General features: G+C 30.2%; 1 protein-coding gene across 1 annotated transcript in view; it reads right to left on the bottom strand.

Annotated features, from left to right (window-relative positions):
- Positions 1 to 15175, bottom strand: part of LOC126881865 (potassium voltage-gated channel subfamily H member 6) — a 1259880-nt gene extending 1244705 nt beyond the window's left edge. The window contains exon 1 of the mRNA XM_050646514.1: positions 14831 to 15175. The gene's annotated coding sequence lies outside the window, so the exon portion shown is untranslated. The remainder of the gene's footprint in view (positions 1 to 14830) is intronic.
- Between the last annotated feature and the right edge of the window lie 639 nt (positions 15176 to 15814).

The following is a 15814-nucleotide window of genomic DNA, read 5'->3' as shown; positions in this document are numbered from 1 at the left end:
ATTCTTGGAAATGGACAAATGTAGGCTACTGGTATCAGAAAAATTGGGGTTTGTTCCAACCTACTTTGTCGCAATTTTAAGATCGATAAAACTAGTTAGTAATAATCTAAAAGAATACAGTACGTTGCATGTTTTAAGAAAATTATCTTGATTGTATGCAAAAAGTTCTGTTGGAACTTCAATAAAACTAAAGTATAGTGACAAACTACAGCAAAATATAAATGTACTTACAAAAGATGGAAAAAACTGAGAGAAAGAATTATACAAAAATCAGAATCGTTACTTTTAATAATTATATCTGGCTAGGCGACAAAATATTGAACAAAAAATAGTTGAATATGAATGTATTAATGTAGAAAGAACATACACGGATATACTCTTCGTGTTTCTAAGAAAAATGCATAATTGATAAAACAATCATCAATATTTTGTTCTTCATTAGGGGTCGTAAGTATTATGTAACGCAATTTGGGAGGAGAAAGGTCTTGTAAAATGTTACGGTGCCATACAAGGACGGAAGTCACGGACGTGTGTGTGGAACAAGTGAATTCACACTGCAATATCATTAAAAGTTAAAAAAACGCGAAAATTGACAACTACGACTTCCGCCTTGTTTCGACGGAATACAGAAAGCCTGAAGATAATTACAGAAACCAGTAGAACCTAATCTGACATGGTAAAGCACTCAAGTTCGTGAATCACAATATTTTTTGTTAGTGATTAGATTTGCGGACGAATCCTGCTGTTGCCGCTCGAGGAGTGCATTGAAATCTGTCTTTCCGGATTTCCTGCCTCCACTTGGTCCAAAAGAATAGGTATAACCTAAAATGTTAAGAAAACATGGAAATTATTTCGTGAACATATGACCAAGATAGTATAAGAACATAGTGTAATGGCACGAACATTTGCGAGTAGATGGGAATACGCAGTACCGAACAACTATTTCGATCCGAAGACTATGAACAATTCGGCAATGTCATTGCCAACATTAGTGGGACCTAATTACAGGGAAAGAAGACTATACCTATCTGGTGACTCTACATTCTACATTTAATTTTTATTAAGAAATGCGATTTTATTTTGAATAAAAGGTGTTATTTCAGTTAGGTTTCCGTTTCTAATTATTGTATTTAGACCAGGGCGGATCTGTTTTGAGGTGGATGTAAGAGGTGGCATTCGGATTTTTGCAAATAAAGTTAGGTGACAACTTCAGTATTTATAATTGATTTATGTTCCTCCTAAAATATGACCGGAACATTAATAAAAAAAAAAAAATATTTAAAAATTTCGAAAAACATCGAATTTTTTCTACTTTTTTTGCTTATAAATTTAAAACGATTTATTTTGGAGCAAAGTCGTATAGAAATAAAATAAAAATAAAGATAATTAAATTTTGTATGACATATGACTGGTTAAAAATGTAAGCCTGTTTTTGTTCAATGTTTTTCAACCACTTTGTTTGCACTTAGAACCTTCGTAATTCGTTTAAAAAATTACTATAACATACTTCAACCGTCCACCAAATTTCAATGAAATCGACCTAATAGATTTTCCATAATAATTTTGCAATCTAATTTTTTTTAAAAAGTTTAAATTTTTAAAAAACTTTCTGAACAAAAAGTAGACCATTTAAAGGTTGCTAATTTTTTAACATATAAGCAGGCGCTCTATATATATAATACACCTTACAAAATTAAAACAAATTATAAACAAATTAGTTTTGATGGACTTACCCAAGCCTTTTTTATGTATTTTGATCCGTAGAGCACGAATATTTTGGGTAACAGTGTTGATCCGGATGTCGATAATATTGTTATAAACAAAGAACTTGAGGAATTACATAACAGCGATTTTTCGTAAAACAAAACATTTTTTTGTATTTCTTTAGTAATTCTACCCAAAAAATGTTCTTACAAGTTTTTTCGTGGGATGCATAGTTTTCGAGATAAACTTGGTTGAACTTTCAAAAAATCGAAGAATTGTAATAATTTTTGAACCCAAAAAACTTTTGATTAAAAAATAAAATAGCAATTCTGCTTACAGCATTTGAAAGTTTAAGTCAAATTATACCGGTTTTGATTATTAGCATTGATAAAAATTAATTGTTAAACAAAGCTACATATTTGTATATGTTACCGTTAAAACCCGATTTCAGTTAAAACCCGAATTTACTAGGAAAAACTAGTTTTAACTAAGCGCTTTAGACAATTCTAGTTTTAACTAGTCAAAACTAGATTTGACTGCTAAATTCAGTTAAAACTAGAAATCGCGAATGGATTTCATTCAGAGTAGTTTATATGCGATTCTCTTGTGATTGCATATCGATCAAATCTACCTGGCAGCGACTATTCATTTCTGAATGCAATATAGGTTTGGCACAAGACCTCTCGTCGTTTTAATATTTTTACTCTTCTTCCGTTGGCAGGTTTCACACATTGGTATAAAAGTATTGATCATATCAATAAAAAGTTATATTTGCCTATTTCCTGGCGGTTTCAGTCTTCAACCTATCCCGATTTCCATGAAAAATAGCAACATGCTCTGCTTCAATTATGCCAAAAATATTTTCGACAGGTACATAATATTTGATGGGATCAATTTTAGAAGCTAACTTTTTTATTTCGCCAACTTCAATAATTCTAAGTCATTTTAGTCTTCGATTTTGTAATGGTGTTTTCTTGGCAGACAGATCCACATCTTGTACTTCGACCATTAATTTTTTATATGTATGTAGGTAATGCTTTTGGTCACAAGATTGTAGTGACTTTATTTCTTCTCTGTCTGTTCCATTTGTAAAATCATTTCCAAAACACGTTATTTTCACGTTTTTATATCTCTGATCTCAATATGATCTTCGATATTATCACTAATGGTGAATAATACACAGTGGTGTAATATAACCAATAAAAACGATGCAAAACAATCAACAGTTTCACACATTAATTTGCTACCGACCGGCCGCCTTCGTCATTAACACTACCCCGAACAAGCCGTAATACATACCTACTTGTCTCTTGCAACAATTATTTTAACTGGTATTCGCCAATAATTCCAAAAAAGCTACTTTGAACTAATATGAACTGCTCTAAATGAAATCCGTTCGGGATTTCTAGTTTTAACTGAATGTAGCAGTCAAATCTAGTTTTGACTAGTTAAAACTAGAATTGTCTAAAGCGCATAGTTAAAACTAGTTTTTCCTAGTAAATTCGGGTTTTAACTGAAATCGGGTTTTAACGGTAACATAGATAAGCCAAAAAACTGTTTATAATTTCAAGACATTGCTGAGGCCGCTTAAATAATCCGATTTTAATTCTGTAAATTGTATTAGATAAATAAAGCGCCTCGTTATGTGTAATAAAATTAGCCAACTTCTAAATGGTCTACTTTTTGTTCAGAAAGTTTTTAAAAAATTTGAACTTTAAAAAAATTAGATTGAAAATTTATTATGCAAAATCTATTAGGTCGATTTTAATGAAATTTGGTAGATGGCTTAAGTATGCTATAGTAATTTTCTAAGCGAATTACTAAGGTTCTAAGTGCCACAGAAGTGGTTAAAAAACTTCGAACAACAACAGGCTTATTTTGACCCCTTATTTTGTATTTATTGCTATATTGCAGAAAAGGTAATATATTAAGACATTTTTAAGCAGTCGTATATCATATAAAATTCAATTATCTTTATTTTATTTTTATACGACTTTATTCCAAAAGGAATCGTTTTAAAGTTATAAGCAAAGAAAATAGAAAAAAATCGATGTTTTTTGAAATTTATTAATATTTTAATTTTTTTATTAATGTTCCGGGCATATTTGAGAAGGAGCATAAGTCAATTATTATTATTGAAGTTGTCACCTAACTTTATCTGCAAAAATCCGAATGCCACCTCTCACATCCAAAAATAAACGTTTTTTCACAGATCAGCCCTGTTCTAATTTCCAAATGTAGAAATAAATTTGTTTATTGCTATGTTTAATACTTATGTATAATAATTATGTATGATATGTTTATATTATGAGTTTATTATTAAAAACACTTAAAATAAAAGAGTGTATGAGAAGAACAATAACTGGTGTAGCCAAAAATGTATGTAAGAATGGGTCAAGTAAGAAACACTTATAAAATTGTACGATTAGCAGAAAAAGTTACAAAGGAAGACACAGGATATTATGCCATCAAAATACACAGAAAACCAACCCACAAGAACAAAAAATATTTAAATAACCACTTCAACCACAGCGTATACATCAAAAAAGGCATTATCAAATCCCTAAAAGTATGATGGATTGAAGCTCCTGTTTTACTTAAAATATATTACATGAAGAAAAAATCTAATAACAAAGGTTTTGACTAAAAATGACTACCATTTGTCATTGATAAATAGGAAACTCCACAAGAAAAGAATCAACAAAACACCACAAGCATTCTAGAGGCACTCACAGGAAGGGACTCAAAGATGATAATACTAATCACAATATGTAAAGGGCTTATCAGAAAAATTGAAAAAGATAGGAAACAAGTTCAACATCACTACTATATTGAAAACAACTATTATGCCGGATTTATACTCAGCTATTGCCACTGCTGCTGTCGTTGACGGAAATATTGCCCGAAATACGATATCGATGCGAGTGAGGTGTTTACATCAGTTCCTCGCCGTTCCTCGTCAATGTCCTCACAACTCATTACCCAATGACTCACAAGAAAGGAATGTGATGACAGCATCGTCTTGCTCCCTTACTCACTTGACGCTTTGCCGGCGGCACGTGAGAGAGAGAGAGAGAGAGTAGTTGAATGTGAATACCCACTCGTCCTCGCGCTGCCTCCCTTTGACTTCCGCCACAGAAAACCGACTCTTGGGGTATGTAGGTGCAATAGCAATAGCATGACGAGCAGCAGCGCGATTGAGCTATTTACACATTCACGCTGCCCACTTCCCTGTCCAATTCCCTGCCGAACAGGGCTGAGTATAAATCCGGTATTACTCTGAGCTCTATCCTGTACAAAACCAAACCCAATAATACACAAGAAGGATTCAAAAACTGCATCTATAAAATACTATGTAAATCCAACAATTCCTACGTGGGAGAAACTGTAAGATCACTAAGTGCCAGCCAAACGAGCATAAAACATACATCAAGAAAAAAGACTAAGAGAAATCCCAGATATACAAATATGCCTGCCACAACGGACAGAGTACAATGAAAAGATGCACTATACTCCAGGGCGCATCTGTTTTGAGATGGACGTTGAGAGGTGACTCAAATTTTTTTGCAAAAATTGCTTGAAAATAACTTAAATAATAATATTTGAGTTATCCTTCCGCTCAAAATGGGCCGGAACATAGTTTAAATAATCAAAATGTCAAAAAATGAAGAAAAAATTCGATTTTTTATTAGTTTTTTGATTATAAGTTTAAAACTATGAATTTTTGAGTAAAGTTGTACTGACATAAAAGTTGCGTAATTAAATTTCCTATTATAAAGAATTAGTTAAAAATTTAAAAAAATAGTCACCCTTGTTGCAAAATAGCAATAATTCCGAAAAAAACCATACAAAAACAAGTATTCGCATTTTACGTTTTTCAAACATGTATGCTACACTTAGGACCTTCATATTTTACCCAGAAAAACTTTATGATATAGTAAAACACCACTTTAAATTTCATTAAGATAGGTTTATTAGATCGGGCAAAATAAATTTTGCAATCCAACTTTCGCAAAAAAAATTCATTTTTTTTTAAATGTTACAGGACTGAAAATAAAGCAGATAGCAAGTTGAAATTTTTTGGCTTATAGAAGTGTACTGTACCTTTCATTTGCAATTTGTAAAATAAAAATCGATTAATTACCACCGGCGCAGGAAATTTTTTAAATACACATTAATTTTTGGTGCTACGCGCAGCACAGCGGTGTTCGATTCACACAAATTGATTTCCACCAAAATTTCTTCCAGTCTTTATCTAATACATTATTTTCTTACTCTATATTTTGTTGTATTTTAATGTTTTAATTCCACAAAAATCAAACTAATTTTATTATTGCATGTGAAATATTGTTTAAACAATTGCATATGTTTAAAAATAATAAACTTTTATTCTCCAAGTTAAAATATATGAACAAAGAAAGTTTTTGCTAAAAAAAGTGTTATTTCGAAGGATAGAGTATGTGTTTTTATTTTGCAATAAACAAATTTATTTATTTATATCGAAATATAATAAAAATTTAAATGGGTCAATCATTATCAAAGGTCATTGGAATGCCCAATCAGAGCAAACTATCCGCTGTCCTGCGCGTAGCACCAATATTTAATGTTTATTTAAAAATTCCTGACGCCGTGGTTGTTAATCGATTTTAGTTTTGCAAATTGCAAATGAAAGGTACAGTAGTACACTTCTATAAGCAAAAGAATTTGAACTTGCTATCTGCTTTATTTTCAGTCCTGTAACATTTTGAAAAAATGAATTTTTTTGCGAAAGCTGGATTGCAAAATTTATTTTGCCAAATCTATTAAACTGATCTTAATGAAATTTACAGTATTGTTTTACTGTATCATAAAGTTTTTCTGGGTGAAATATGAAGGTCCCATGTGTAGCATAAATGGTTGAAAAACGTAAAATGCGAATACTTGTTTTTGTATGGTTTTTTCGCAATTATTGCTATTTTACAACAAGGGTGACTATTTTTTAATTTATAACCAATTCTATATTGTAGAAAATATTATGCAACTTTTATGTCAGTACAACTTTTCTCGGAAATAAATACTTTTAAAGTTATAATCAAAAAACGAAGAAAAATATCGAATTTTTCCTTCATTTTTTGACATTTTGATTATTTAAACAATGTTCCGGACCTTTTTGAGAGGGAGGATAACTCAAATATTATTATTTGAGTTATTTTTAAGCAATTTCTGCAAAAAATTTTAAGTCGCCTCTCAACGTCCAAATGTACTAATATTTTTACAGATGCGCCCTGGTCTACTAATAATCATGAAACAAATAGACATGAAGAAGCGAAATGTCAAAAAAACAGCTCTCATCCTACTTAATGGAGAAACGTGTATAGGAAACCCATCAGCAAAATACTTCTAGAGTGACTGTTTGAGAAAGTACAGTTGTTAATATACAGTATGGTGCAAATTAAAGGAATAAATTCGATATTTCGTAAACCAGCTATTTTAGAGAAAAATAGCCCGAAATAGGTCGATTTTTATTTTTAAATTATGATATTTTGGCATATATTATGTCATTTTAGTGACGTCATCCATCTGGGTGTGATGACGTAATCGATGAGTTTTTAAATAGGAATATGGGTCGTGTTCTAGCTCATTTGAAAGGTCATTAAATTCTCTATTAAGTAATATAAACATTTATATAATTATTTGTACAAGATCTCCAAAAATTTTTTGAAGTTATACTTCTTTACGCGCGATATGAGGGTGAATTTATATATGTTAAAACCTACGATCCCGGCGCATGCGCATTATAACTTTGTTCTGATTGGATGTTCAAATGACATGTCAATAATTATCCAATATGACAGCTGTAGCGCAGCTGTGGTTTGGACGGTTGACGGTTTGGTTATGTATGGTTGTTGCGTTTTAAAATTTGTGGGAAGAGAAACAACAAAGGTTAGTTAATAGTTATACTGCCTTTTTAAATAGTTTTCGTATTATATTTTTGAAGTTATACTTCAAAATGTTTTAATTTATGTATGTATCAGTCCAGAAAAGGTGTGGAAAGAATATATTAGTGTTTTTAAATATATTTTTCTACAAACGTGTTAAAAATGCAATTTTTAGGACTCCATAGCAGCGTTCAAAATGCTAATACTTTAAGGCACTAGTGCTTTAAAAATTTTAAGGCACTGCAGTTAAAAGTGAATTGTCAAATTGTGAAACGTCAAAATGTTTATATTTCATTTATTAACATTAATATTAATAATACAACTTGCGCAATTTGAAAAAGGTGGTTTAAAAGGTTTTGTATTATAATTTTGTGTCTTTGGATTTGTCTTCCTTGGGCGTAAAATAATAAAACATCTATTTTTATATTTCACTTGTCATCGTGATGTATAATTATGTATATCTGAAAGGTAACTAGCATGCGGCTTGATGGCCTTGTTGGTAGAGCATTGGACCAGAGATAAAAAAATCGCGAGATTACGGGTTCAAATCCCGGACGATTCATATTTTTTTCTTTTTTTTTTAATATTTGGCATTGTTAAGTTTTGGTTCATTTTTGGTAATTATTGTTAATTTTTTGTATTGTAACTGTTAAGTAGGTATATTTACTTCGTTGAAATTATATTATAATAGAAGTATAACTTCTTACGTGCGTACAAAGTACACACACATTCTTTTTTTTTAATTAAATTATTTGACAAAAAAAAGAAGAAAGTGTGTAATTTATTAAATTCAAAATACATTTTACTGTTACCCAAAAACAAAAAAAAATGTTTATTTCACAAATAAACATTGCTTTTCGATTAAATTCAATATTCATGCCAGCTCCCGCCAACCACCTGCATCTTGGAAGTTTGAACATTTAAATTAATCGAAAAGCAATGTTTATTTGTGATATAAACTTTTTTCTGATTTCTGACAGCAATAAAATGTATTTTGAATTAAACAAATTACATAAATTCTTCTTTTTTTTTGTCAAAAAAATTAATTTAAAAAAATTTTTGGGCACCCTGTATAAATAATTATGTAAATGTTTACATTACTGAATATAGAATTGAATAACATTTCAAATGTTTCACACGACCCCCTATTCTCATTTAAAAAAATCATCGATTACGTCAACACGCCCAGATGGATGACGTCATTAGTATGACATATATGCCAAAAGTCATAATTTAAAAATAAAAATTGACCTGATTCGTGATTTTTCCTTAAAGTCGCCGGTTTACGAAATAACAAATTTATTCGTTTCATTTGCACCATACTGTATATACAGTGTGTCCACGGATGGAGTGCCCAAGAGGAAAAACGTTTTTATTTTCAATTTTAGCGAAAAATGTCATTCTTGATAAAAAGTTTTACTTGTTCTAAAACCCCATAAAACGAAATAAAAAGTTTTTCAAATCATGCTTAATTTTGTAGCCAGTTTTATGTAAATCCCTATACATTTTTGCACTAAGTTCGAAATTGTAAAAATAATAACTTTGGAGAACAACCCTTTCGCTTCTTTGGATTATGAAGCCAGACTTTGTCGTTCTCCGTGAAACACCCAATTATTTAATAATTAAATAGTAATAATTATTAATCTAATAATCTTAATAATGAAATTTATCACAAGATAAATTCTTAATTGAACGCTTAACATTGTCGAAAAAAATGACAATTCGCAAATTATTTATCGGATTTGACAGTTACTAAGCTATATTAATTGTGGCTTGGTAACACTAGATTATTGTTACGATTTCGAACTTAGTGCAAAACTTTATAGGGATTTACATAAAATTGGCTAAAAAATTAAGCAGAATTTGAAAAACTTGAATTTTATTTCGTTTTAATGGGTTTTAGAATAAGCAAAACTTTTTACCAAGAATGACATTTTTCGCTAAAATTGAAAATAAAAAAGTTTTTCCTCTTGGGCACCCCAACCGTGGACACACTGTATAATCTTCCTCAGGAATAAATAAATTAAATAACTTATAAACTCGTAGTCTAATATTGAACTTTAGCTAATTAATTGTCACAATTTTAAGTAGATGTATTATGTCATTATGCAAAAAACAAAATTATTAACATTTATAAATTACTGCAAAAATAAGGGATTTTTGCAATTATCTCAGTCAATTGTTTATGCATTTTAATTTGGAATCCCCAAAATTAAAGAACTTTTTATGGTAATATATCAGTTTTATTTGAACCATTTTTCTTTAGAATTTATAAGAAACGTTTTTTAGGGAAAAAATATTTTTTTTTTTTCACTTTTTACGATTGTTTAAAAAACGAAGCAAAATCAGCTGTCTTCACGGATTTCTTTAACTACAGGTTAAGTAAACAGATCAGTTTCTTTAACTACAGGTCAACTTTAAAAACTGATAGTGTTGATAGAATTATAAAGTTTAGAAATAATTCACTACCAATTAAAAAAATATAAAAATTTAATATATAGCGGAAATACATTTAACAACAGAAAAAAAAATGGTTGATAAATTTTAAGCAGTTTATGAGATACTTAATTTGTTTATAAAAAATTACAATTTTTTCAATTGCAAAAACGCGGTTGTTGCCGATAGAGTATACAAGTTTTTAAGGTCTCATTTTTTTGCTTTTATGTACATTTTCGACAAATGTATTGACAAATCAAAATTTCAATTAAGCACCCCTCCAAAATGATGTTTGAAAATTGGTGTAAATTGTTTAAAATTCGTTTTTTTAATAACATCGCCGGGATTAAAAACTTTGGAATTATTTTTCAATACTCGTGTTCCTGGTAGTTTTTGACACACAAAAGAAAAAAAAAATTTAGATCCATTTTTTGCCGAGATAGTTTTTCCAAGTTTAAAAATTCATAATTTGTTTATTTATCAATATTAACATTTTAAAGTGCTTAAGTACATCGATCAACCCTACTACTCAACAATGATATTAATACATAGAGTTATAATTTTAGAATATTTAAAAAAATAATGATTTTCATAGCGACCTTAAATGAAAACTTTTTTCATGAAGGGTGGTGCACTAGTACTTTGCAATGTCTTCGTTAATAATGGACCAATTTCAATGTTTTTTTTTTTTAGTTTACGATAGCACATAAAAATAATAACATCTAAATGACACTTTTTACAATAAATATTCGTCAATTTGTTATAAACAATTTAAAAAAATTTAAAAGAAAAAATTTTTTGTTTCTTTAACAATTTTTTTTTTATTTTGTTAAATTTTTAAAATAAAAATTTGTTATAATACTGTTTTGTGGTTATCTTTGGTGCCAACTTTTATTTATCACAATATTAGAAAAAAAAAATTTTGAGAAAAATATTGTTTATAACAAATTAATGAATATTTATTGCAAAAGGGTCATGCAAATGTTATTATTTTTATATGCGACCCCAAATTTAAAAAAAAAACATTGAAATGGATTTCAGGTAAAAAGTTTTCATTTAAGGTGCTATAAATCATTATTTTTCTAAATATTCTACAATTGGTATTATCTGTATAAATGGGATTGTTAAGTAGTAGGGTTAATAGATGTACTCACACACTTTTAAATGTTAATATGTTTTTTATTTAGCTAATGCCTCGACAACTAATGGCCATTGGCATGGTAGGTACGGTAAATTTTTACATTTAGGTACCTAGTGTCATGTGTAGTGTGTGTGTGTGTGTGTGTGTGTTGAGTAAGTGTCTTGTTACTTTGCAAAGTCGACGTCATTGTCTTTGCAAAGAGACGCTAATTGTATCCGAACGTCTGTGATCCCTCCGGTGAGTACCGATCCCACAAGGACAGAAACTATTTTCATTTATTAATTTATAATAAACGAAAAATTTCTGACCCTGGTGAGATTCGAACTCACGACCATTCGGGCCTTTCGATCCAAAGGTAGGCACTCTTACCACTGAGCCACGGAGGGGGTAAATGTTAATATTGATAAATAAACAAATTATGAATTCTTAAAGTTAGAAAAGCTATCTCGGCAAAAAAGATTCTAGAAAATATTTTTTCTCTTGTGAATGTGTCAAAAACTACCAGGAACACGAATATCATAAACTAATTTCAAAATTTTTAATCCCAGTGATGTTATTAAAAAAAAATTTTTTTAAACAAATTACACCAATTTTTAAACGCCATTTTGGAGGAGTGTTTAATTGAAATTTTGATGTGTCAATACATTTATCGAAAATATACATAAAAGCAAACCAAATGAGATCTTAAAAACTTGTATAATCTTTCGGCAACAACCGCGTTTTTGCATTTGAAAAAATGGTGGTCTTTTATAAACAAATTAAATATCTCACAAACTACTCAATATTTATTAACCAATTTTTTTTTTCAATTTATACTGGTATCTACCATAGCGCAACTTTTTCTGCAAAACAAAATGTTTTATACATAGTGCTTCTTTATAATGCAAATAATATTTTTTTGGAAATTTGTTTTTCAATTTTGATTTATAATTATTTAAATAGATTAAGGGTTAAATTTAATTTAGTAAGTCTTATATAAAAGACTTTTTCTTCAGCTTTGCAGAAAAAAATTGTAAAAACCTAAATAAAAACATGAATCGCCGTAGCAGTTAAAAAAGTAAATTTTGAGCAAAAATTACCCATTTTTAATTATTTTAAACAATGATCCCCTCATATGAGTCATATACTTTCTTGAAAATATCTTTAGTTTTAACCTAAACTTTGATAAAAATTTATTCCAACATGTACGGAATTACATTTTGATTTACATGTATTGTAATTTTATTTGATCGGTCTAAAAAGACATTTAACATTCATTTATTTTAATATTCATACGATGTCAACGGTAATTTTTTATTGCTATCCAGAAACAGTTTGAGGAAAACGCTCAAATGAAGTTGTCTCATTTTTTCATAATTTTATATTTTTTTGTCTTGACGAAAACGTACGCCACTTAGCCATATTTTGTGTGGCGGACATATCATGTGGCGGACAAAATAAAAACTTTACAATATTCCGTTCCTTTCACTACGTTGTTCACATTGCTAAGAGGTTAGCAAGCATCACTCTCACTTTTCACATGCGGGGCATTCGTATTTAGAGTGTGATCGAAACATGGCATTGGTAGGTCAAAAGACCCCCCAAGATTGGATTACTGAAATGCGTACGTGCAGGACCAAGCCTTCTCCATTTCAGGTGATTGAATTAGATCAACCAATGATTAGGGATTGGTCAACACGTCGGGGTTGTTATTACAAAAAGAAATGTCCATTTGGATCAAGACTTACTAGAGATTAGCAGCCTACCATAGCATGATACATAGACTGACAGAAATTCCCATGACAAAAAATAACTTCGAGATAGAACTAAACATCATTAAACAAATAGCAGTAAACAATGACTATAACGAACAAACAGTTAACATAATTTTAAACCAAAATCTCCATAAGAAAGCCCTGAAATTAGTGTATCCACCACCACAGAAAGAACCCAGTACCTTCTGATCTCTAACATATGCTGGCAAGATAACAACAAAAATAGCCAGATACATAAAAAAGAAAGGAATAACACCAGCTTTCAGAACTAACAACAACTTAAGTAAATATATTAAGAACAATAAAAGCCGAAAGAGAAAGCAACTACAGAGTGGTGTGTACAAACTAACTTGTGGTGACTTTCCGAAAACTTACATCGGTCAAACTGGCAGAACCTTTGACAAACGGATAGCAGAACACAAAAGGGCTTTCAACAATAGAAAAACAGACACTTCTACATACGCACTTCACCTTCTAGATCATAATCATTCTTTTAATGAACAGTTTCAAATTCTGCATATTCAAAAAAAGGCCTTAAGCTATCTTTATTAGAATCTATGGAAATTAATAAATTGAAAAATACAGATATAATTCTGAATGACCAACTCGAGACAAACAGCTCCCCACTCCTCAACCTATTCAGTTAAAGATTTTAAATAGGCAAACCATTGTAAACTAAATCACTTGAGAAGGGCACTCTGCCGAAACTGCTGTAGTCACATAGTTGTAATAAATTTTGTGAAAGTATAGAAAGCAAACGTTTTCAGTGTTTTACTGTTAGAAAAAATAAACTTCCATCAAGTAACGGTCGAATCCATCAATTACTAGAGAGTTTAAAATTTCTGAGGCTCATCCCCTAACAGTGGAACACAGATCAAATTAAAATGGGCATTGGGAATCTTCTGTGATTCGTGAACCAATGAAAACTTAACTGAAGTATGCCCAAAAAGCAAATTTCAGTTGCCACAAAAATTATACAACGGTAAGTGTATCATTATTATTGATATTAAAAAATGTTTCTTTTAGCACTTTTACCAATATCGGATGCTAAATTTAAAGACCTGCGGCATTTAAAGACATTTTGTGGACCAAAAGCAAAGAAAAATTTTGAAAATTTTCCAGTCGCAGGAGCTACTAGTCAAAAAAAGAGAAGAAAAAACATTCTAACAATTAAAAAATATATGGGAAGTTACCAAAAGTAACATATTACTAAAATGTGGTGCTTTAAACCTTTAAATGCAATTTTCTCACAATTGTACTTGATTGATATTTTCCATTTTTGCAGTGTACTCTTCATATATTATTATGATACAGAGTCTTTAACTACCGACCAACTTTAAAAAACAATAGTGTTAGTACAATTATAAATTTTACAATTAATTCACCACCCAGTAAAAAAACCGGTAAAAAATAAAAATTTTAAATATATAAAGACTCTTGAGCAGAAATACATTTAACAATAATTCCTAACCTCTTTCTAGGAACTGATTTATAAATAGGGCATCGCGGACGAAAACAAAATCCAGAATTGATTTTTATTCTTAGGTCATTTTACAAATCCTTTGTGTTATTTCGCATAGAATTATCCACAATTTAAACACAGACTAAAGCCATAAACATGCTGTATCGATGTATGATTCGCTAATTGCAGAAATCAACACTGCGTAATGAGTATTTTTCTTTGAAAGGGTTGTTTGGTTTGATTGTTTGTGGCACGTGACAGTTTAATATTTGAATGGATTTAAAATGGTTAAAATAATTTAGGTGGACGAATAATTACGTCAAAAAATCGGAGAAGTACGCCCTAAAATAAATTAGAGGGTATTTCTTTGTTAAATTCTTTGTTTTTGTTGTATTTGTTTATAATATATACATACCGCTTGTTTTAAAAGGTTAGTTTATGAGTAAGATCCAAAAATGGCACTTTTAGAGATTGACCCATATAAAGAACATTACACACCGATATAGTAAGCGTTGTAAAAATTTAGCTAGGCGAGGAAAACTTTCGTTGGAAACAAAAATAAGGCAATTTTAATAAGGCAAAATTTGCGACATTTATTCGGATAATAGCTCGTTAGCGGCCACTGTCACTTTGTTTTAGATAAGAACACTAGATACTATCAAGTTTTTCGTTGCTTTTAAGCCGTGTTTTATCTCATTATCACAGTAGGTTGTGGAAACATCTCAACGCGTGCCGATCCATAGCTTTTCACGGTGGCTCGATTTGTCGTCGTTCTGCAAAGAACACCCTCAGTCGGCGACTTGCGTGCGCACACGCGCGGATAATGAAAGAGCTCGTGTGGAGCCGCGGTTTCAAAACATGTCAAATTCTAGGGTAAACATCCACCGCATTTTTACAATAATATGTTTTTCTAGGATCAAAATATGTTAGGTTCATGTCGGCTTTACGATTTTACATCAATGTAATAAATTACAAATATATGACTGAACTGATAAATTACTACAACTAACTATCAAATAATGAACTAAATTTCTTAAACATAAACATCTAGTCCAGAAAGCCACTGGGCATCCGCTAGGAAAAATATTCTGATTCGGATTTTTTGCACAATCTTACTCAAAAAGGACTCCTTTTAACAAATTTGCATGTTGCCAGGACCAAAAGGTGGTAAAATTTTTTTTTTATTTTTTTTTTGTTTTTTTCCTAAAATTATGTTTTTTGAATGGAAAATTTTTTTTTATGTTTTTTGGATCATTCCAAATAGAAAAGGTCTTTAGTGACTTTTCTCTAAAATTGATAGTTTTTGACATATAAGCGATTAAAAATTGAAAAATTACGAAATCGGCCATTTTTAACCCTCAAAGACTATGTTAAAAACTGAAAATTTGAATGTTGCCAA

The sequence above is a fragment of the Diabrotica virgifera genome, chromosome 3 (assembly GCF_917563875.1).
Source record: "Diabrotica virgifera virgifera chromosome 3, PGI_DIABVI_V3a".
Lineage (NCBI taxonomy): Eukaryota > Metazoa > Arthropoda > Insecta > Coleoptera > Chrysomelidae > Diabrotica > Diabrotica virgifera.
The sequence above is the reverse complement of the archived record's forward strand: the minus strand, read 5'-3'. Positions and strand labels throughout refer to the sequence as shown.